This window comes from Hemicordylus capensis, chromosome 5 (genome assembly GCF_027244095.1).
Source record: "Hemicordylus capensis ecotype Gifberg chromosome 5, rHemCap1.1.pri, whole genome shotgun sequence".
In the NCBI taxonomy this organism is placed as follows: Eukaryota; Metazoa; Chordata; class Lepidosauria; order Squamata; family Cordylidae; genus Hemicordylus; species Hemicordylus capensis.
The window spans coordinates 160,553,057-160,559,513 of NC_069661.1; the positions used below are offsets into that span (position 1 = coordinate 160,553,057).

Here is a 6,457-nt window from a genome sequence, read left to right on the forward strand (position 1 = left end):
ATTCAGATTTTTTTCCAACAGATGTTGTGGGACAACGCACCTTCAAAATATTGTTTGGAGGGTGAGACTCCAAATGCAGCTATTATCTATGTATTTTTATCTTGTCCAATTGTTAAAATAAATTGCAAGGTATTGAGGAGAAGATATTCCTAGCACCCCCAAAACGATACTTTTAACAACAATTGATTTGAAACTGATTACTTGTTTACTGAACTTCCATTGGAATAAGAATTACTTCTTCATAGAAATCACCACAGCCACGATCAGGGTTCAACTAACACAATAAAATTGTACTAATGCATTTTTACTAGAGTTGTTACTGAAAAACCTGTACAAAAACAGGTTTTATTTGTATCCTATTGGAATAGGAACTTCCTTAAGATTAATCCATGTGTTTCATTTTCACTTTAATAATGCATATTTTTTCACATACATAGAAACTTCTTTAAAACCTTCGGAGAAGACCTGGGACAGTTGCTAAGATACAGGTGGTTTTGTGATTGCCCTTGGGAAAAGTGGATTGTTGGTGCCTTTCCCCACATTGAGCAGCTTGGCTCAATTCATCAAATTATATTTAGATGGCTCTGCCTTGCAACAAGGTGAGGAATTTCCTAATAAGTCCAAATATTTAAGTACAATACACTAATTCAAGAACATAAGAACATCCCTGCTGGATCAGGCCCAAGGCCATCAATAAACATAAACACCCTCCTCCCAGATGCAGATAATTAAAAAATGTTGCACAAGTTTAAATTTTTGGAGCTCAATAAAACTCACTTATTGCATAGGCATCCTTCTGTGCAGAGACACTGAACCCACCCAGGAAAGGACCAAGCTGTCAAATTTTAAAACATACTAAAATTATTATGGGTAATCACTGTTTAAGTCATCTATAGTACACATGGTCTGCTTAAAAAGAAAAGTCACTCATTCCCTTGTTGCATTTATAATTTACTCAGCTTATGAAGCGCATACTACTACCATAATTTTAATAATAATAATAAACCCACAGGGTTCGGTCTTATCCCCCATGCTGTTTAACATCTACATTAAAGCATTGGGAGAGGTCATCCGTAGACTTGGACTGAGTTGTCAGCAATATGCGGATGACACTCAGCTCTATCTCTCCTTGTCACCTGATCTGAAGGAGGCAGTGGATGTCCTGAATCGGGGTCTGGAGACCATGATGGGTTGGATGTGGGCTAATAAACTGAAATTGAATGCAGACAAGGCGGAGGCAATGTTGGTCAGTAGGAGAGCCAATCAGGATGAGGAGATTTTACCGGTTCTGGATGGGGTTGCACTCCCCTTGAAGGAACAAGTATGCAGCTTGGGGGGTATTACTGGACCCGGCTCTGCTTTTGGAAGCTCAGGTGGAGGTGGTGGCCAGGGGTGCCTTTGCACGGCTTCGGCTAGTGCGCCAGCTGCATCCCTTTCTCGAGAAGGCAGATCTGGCCACAGTTACCCATGCCTAGTCACATCAAGGCTGGATTACTGCAACACACTCTACGTGGGGCTGCCCTTGAAGAACATCTGGAAACTGCAGCTAGTGCAAAATGCGGCAGCTAGGGTTTTACCCGGAGCTGCCCGGTGGGAGCACATCACACCCATTTTGAAAGAGCTGCACTGGCTACCAGTTTGTTTCCGGGTCCAATTCAAGGTGCTGGTTTTGATCTTTAAAGCCCTAAACGGTTTGGGCCCGGGATACCTGAGGGACCGCCTGCTCCCAAGGGTTGCTGCCCGCTTGACAAGATCATCTGAGAGGGCTCTGCTCCGGGTGCCGACAATGAGGGAGGCTTAGTTGTCGTGCACGCGGGACAGGGCCTTCTCTGTTGCTGTCCCCAGACTCTGGAATGCTCTCCCGGTGGCTATTTGCTCCTCAGTTTCCATCACAGCTTTTAGAAAAAATGTATAATCTTGGCTTTTTGCCCAGGCATTTATTTGATTCTCTGCTGCTGCTCTTTATAATCTTTACTGCTTTTATGCTTTTTGTTTTAATTTTTTAATCAGATTTGTTTAATATCCCCCCCACTTAATATTTTAATTGTGTCTTTTTTGCCATCTTGTGTTTAAATTTTTTTTTTTTGCTGTAAACCGCTTTGGAATTGCTTTAATGAAAGGCAGTATATAAATTTAACAATAAATAAATAAATAAATAAATAAATAAATAAATAAATTTTCCTAAGTAGTTTTGAGAACACAACACAAAACAATTAGAAAGTAATTTATCAGAAGTTCACTTTGGAGTATTACTTGCTTTTGAAAGTTGTGCAAAACATGAAGCAGTAACAAATGTAACATAAGACAGCTGCCCCTCTCTCTGGAGAAAAGACTTCTGGACAGCAACCATCAGCCTCAATGAGCTTCTCTTGCACGAACTGCAGCTGTTTATGAGAAGATAATAAGGTAACTGTCCAATGCAATGGGGGGGGTGGGGCGGGGAGCAAGCAACACCTAACACAACCCTCTGCATTGCAAAAACTTTACACATGTCTATGGATAACACCTATTCTTTTTGAACTATTTCAGCTAATGTGCTCCCCCAATTACTGTTCTTCCACTAATCCAGTTTATTTAGCATGAAGACACCTCCTTTTCAGTCTACACTGGCAGTTTTCCAGGAATAACTAGCTTAAAAAAAGGTGGTGGTAAATATTTGAAAGCAAGTTTCCCACATTTTAATAGGAACTGCATACATATCCAGCAAGTAGTGTCTTGAACTAATTCATCAATTGCACAACCAACACTTCTAAATTTAGGGTTTACCAGCATCAACATCCATACAGTTACAAAATAGTGACTGGACCTGCACTGATAGCTTGAAATTAATGATGATGGCTGTTTACTGGTTCAGAACTAGACCTCTGTTGCTGGCTGTTTGATGGAACCTTTTCTAAGAGAAACTGGAATATACTTCTTGAAAAATAATGAAACTAGAAATAAAAAGTGTGTGTACATATAAAAATATCTGCACAACTACTACTTAGGTAATAGATTAAGAGAAACAAATACTTTGCACTATCTCTCACAAAACCCTGTACATTAGGCCATGCTGCTCTCATTTTCCAGATGGGAAATTAATCAACATAATAAACTTTATGTGTTTGCTGCCCCATTACAAGTTGTTCTCTGGGTGGCTCATAACACCAAGTTTAAAAAATATCCAATAGAAACACATAAAACATGACAAGTCACAACACAAAATACAATACAAAACATTTTCGAAAAAGAATTTTTTAATCAATTTTTAAAAGCCTGAATGAACAGAAATAATTTCACCTGGAGTCTAGAAGAACAAAGTGATGGCACCAGGCAAATCACTGGGGAGTCTAGTCCATAAATGGGCTGCCAGCACTGAAAAGGCCCTCTCCTTAGTAGCCACTTGCATCACCTACTGTTTCCAAAGATAGCCCCAATACATTGCAGAAATTTAAGTGGGAGATTATCAGAGCATGGATAACTGTGGCCAAGCTATCTCCAGCCAAGGTTGCAGTTGGAGTATCAGTCAAAGATGATAAAAAGCACTCCAAGCCACAGAGGTCACTTGAGCCTCTAGCAACAGTGCTGGACCGATGAGCGCCCTCAGACTGCAAACCTGGTCCTGAGAACCTGGAATAATGCATCCACAATACAACAAAATGTGAATATGACAAACATTTATATATCGCTTTTCGACACAACCTCCCAAAGCAGCTTATACAGACAGATAAATAAAGAAGGATCCCTTTCCTCAAAGGGTTCATAATCTAAAAAGAAACATCAAAATAGACACCAGAAACAGCCACCGGAGGGATGCTGTGGTTGGATAGGGCCAGTTGCTCTCCCCCTGCTGAACAGAGAGAATCACCACTTTTAAAAGGTACCTCTTTGCGCCATTAGGAGGACAACTGGCCCTATCCAACTCCAGAACAGCATCCCTCCAGATGCAACAAAACAAATACCCTTCGAATTCAAACCTCCAGGATCCAAGCTCATCTTTCTATCTAGTGGACCAGTCTGCCTTCAATATATATTACTAACAAAGTTTATCATTTTGGCAAACATTACTCTTTTATTCTGCCTTAAGTAACAAAGATTTGAAAATGAAACTAAAACAGTTCTCTTTACACAGTTACAACAGAACACAATAAGAAAATAATCAACCTATATTTTTCCATGAAAAGGTAAGCTTCTACAGAAAATAAATATAGATAAATGCTATATATACATATTTAAATTTCTTCCAAAGTGAAACTCAAGGCAGCATGTATGGGATTCCCAAACAGTCTCACCTCCAGGCATGGATTATACTTAAACCAGCCTTGCTTCAGCAAAGAAGCTGTATCATGTGCCCTCAGACTCTTACCCTGGGATCATGCCAATCTCTATAATGGAAACAAATAGAGCAGCTGTGCAAAAACTAGTTCAGAAAAAATGAAGAACTTCCATGTCTAGAACATGGTCAGAAAGAAAAGCTTGATGCTTAAGACAAGCATTCAATAGAAGTACTAAGACCTTCCTGAAAGTGTTTTTGCCATGATAAGGCTGAATAGCCAAGGAACTAGTAAAGTAAAGTGTGCCATTGAGTCAGTTTTGACTCCTGATGCCCACAAAGCCCTGTGGTTTTCTTTGGTAGAATACAGACAAGGTTTACCATTGCCTCCTCCCACACAGTATGAGATGATGCCTTTCAGCATCTTCTTATATCGCTGCTACCAGATATAGTACCAGCGGGGATGCGAACTGGCAGCATTCTGCTTGTTAGTCAAGCATTTTCCCACTGTGCCACTTAAGGTGGCATAACCAAGGAACTAGAAAGCCACATATTAGAAGCCTACTGTTTACCAGATTTATGACAAAATAAGATTTACCATATCTGCAGTTCCTATGGCATATAAAACAAATGAATCATAGAATCATTGTGAGTGTCTTACATCATCTTTTATAACAAGCAACGAAATATCTCTTCTCTTTCAAATCTGTAAAGCTGAGCTAATAACATGCCTAGGTACATACTTAAGTGTATAAATTGCCACAATTAAACACATCAATAGCTGATCCTATGTATGCTTACTCAGAAGTATGCCCCACTGAGTTTAGTAGTACTAAATCTCAAGCATATTAACATACAACTGCACCTAAAAAGTAACAGAAAAGGGAAGAGCTATGCTTTACCTAAAAAATGAAAGTGAACTTCCTAGTTCCTAATCCAGCCTCCTTGACGTCACTGAACCCAATGCTTTCCAGAATGAATCGAGGAAGACAAACAGAACCCAGCACTTAAAAAAGCAAACATTAAACGGGACGGGGAAGGGAAGTAGCCCTAAATTAAAATAGGTAAAATACATTAAGCTAGAACTCCCTTGACAACTAGACCTCCCCTTTCTTCTGGAATGGTTCTACCCGACCCAAGATTCAGACACCAGCACCCCTACCCCTCCTACCAATCCCTCCTTGTCCCCGCCTCATCGTGACATAAACACAGCGGCTGGATGGCGCTGGGAGCACGCCCCTTCTCCCCTCCCACACCCCGCCTCCGCGCCAATGGTTCCTGCCCAGGCCCACAGAGAGCTCCCCTCCCCCAGCCCGCCTCCCCTGCCTCGCAGAATGGTTCCTTCCACAGCAGGCCCAGCCACTCTCTCGCCAGCCAGCCCTTTCCCCGAGAGGTCTCTCCTCTCGCCACCCCCGCTTCACCCACCCCCGCCTGGGACAATACTCAGGCACAAACATGGCGTCCGCCCAACACAACAGCCGCCTCACCGCCTTCACGGAGCTCCCTCGCCCGCCCGCCCGCCCGCGGCCGAGGCAGAACCCGGCAGCCGCTCCCACTCAGGGCCGTCTGTTCTTACCTGAGGGAGCCGCCGGGATACGGCTGACAGACCCTCCTTTTGCTGTAAGACGCCGGGTGATCTCTGGTCTAATGGCGGCGGCGGCGGCGGCGCTGGCCCCTTCGGCTGCTAGTACCCGGCGGAACGGAGATAGAGAAGAAGGAGAAAAAGGGAGACACCGCGCTGTCGCGGCCGCCCGCGGGCTCCCGGTCCTGGCGGAGGTGGCGGTTGGTGGATCCGGCTGCAGCGACGCATTCGGGGCGGAAGGCGGAGCGCGTTGCGAAGGGCCGCAGTCCGGCTGCGGGTTGGGCGCTGAGGCTCCCGTGGCCGAGAATCTTCCCCTCCTCCCCCCCTCGGCACAAACAATGCGGCGAGTTCACCACAGCGCTCGCGCCGGCGGGGGAGGGGAGGAAGGGAGCGCGCAGGAGGTGGGGGTGGGAGGAGGAACTGGACGTGAGGGCGCGAGGCACCTCCCAGCCCCGCGGAGGACGACAACGACGCGGACGCCGAGCTAGGAGAACTCCGCGCGCGTTCGAGGGGCGGGGCCATCGGGTCTCCCCAAGCCCCCTTTTTTCTATCGTCATCCACCCGCGAACCAATCGTTGCGTCTGATGCTTCGCGACAAGCTCCGCTTGTTCGGGCGGGCGGGC

At 44.5% G+C, this 6,457-nt stretch overlaps 1 protein-coding gene across 3 annotated transcripts in view; it reads right to left on the reverse strand.

Moving 5' to 3' along the window:
• The window catches only part of BRD1 (bromodomain containing 1), a 73,118-nt gene that overhangs the window by 58,260 nt on the left and 8,401 nt on the right, over positions 1-6,457 (reverse strand). Inside the window, exon 1 of one of the 3 annotated variants that reach the window (XM_053251911.1) lies at positions 5,829-6,275. The exons of the other annotated variants lie outside the window; for them this stretch is intronic. The gene's annotated coding sequence lies outside the window, so the exon portion shown is untranslated. Of the gene's footprint in view, positions 1-5,828; positions 6,276-6,457 lie in introns of those variants that run through there. 3 annotated transcript variants of the gene reach the window in all.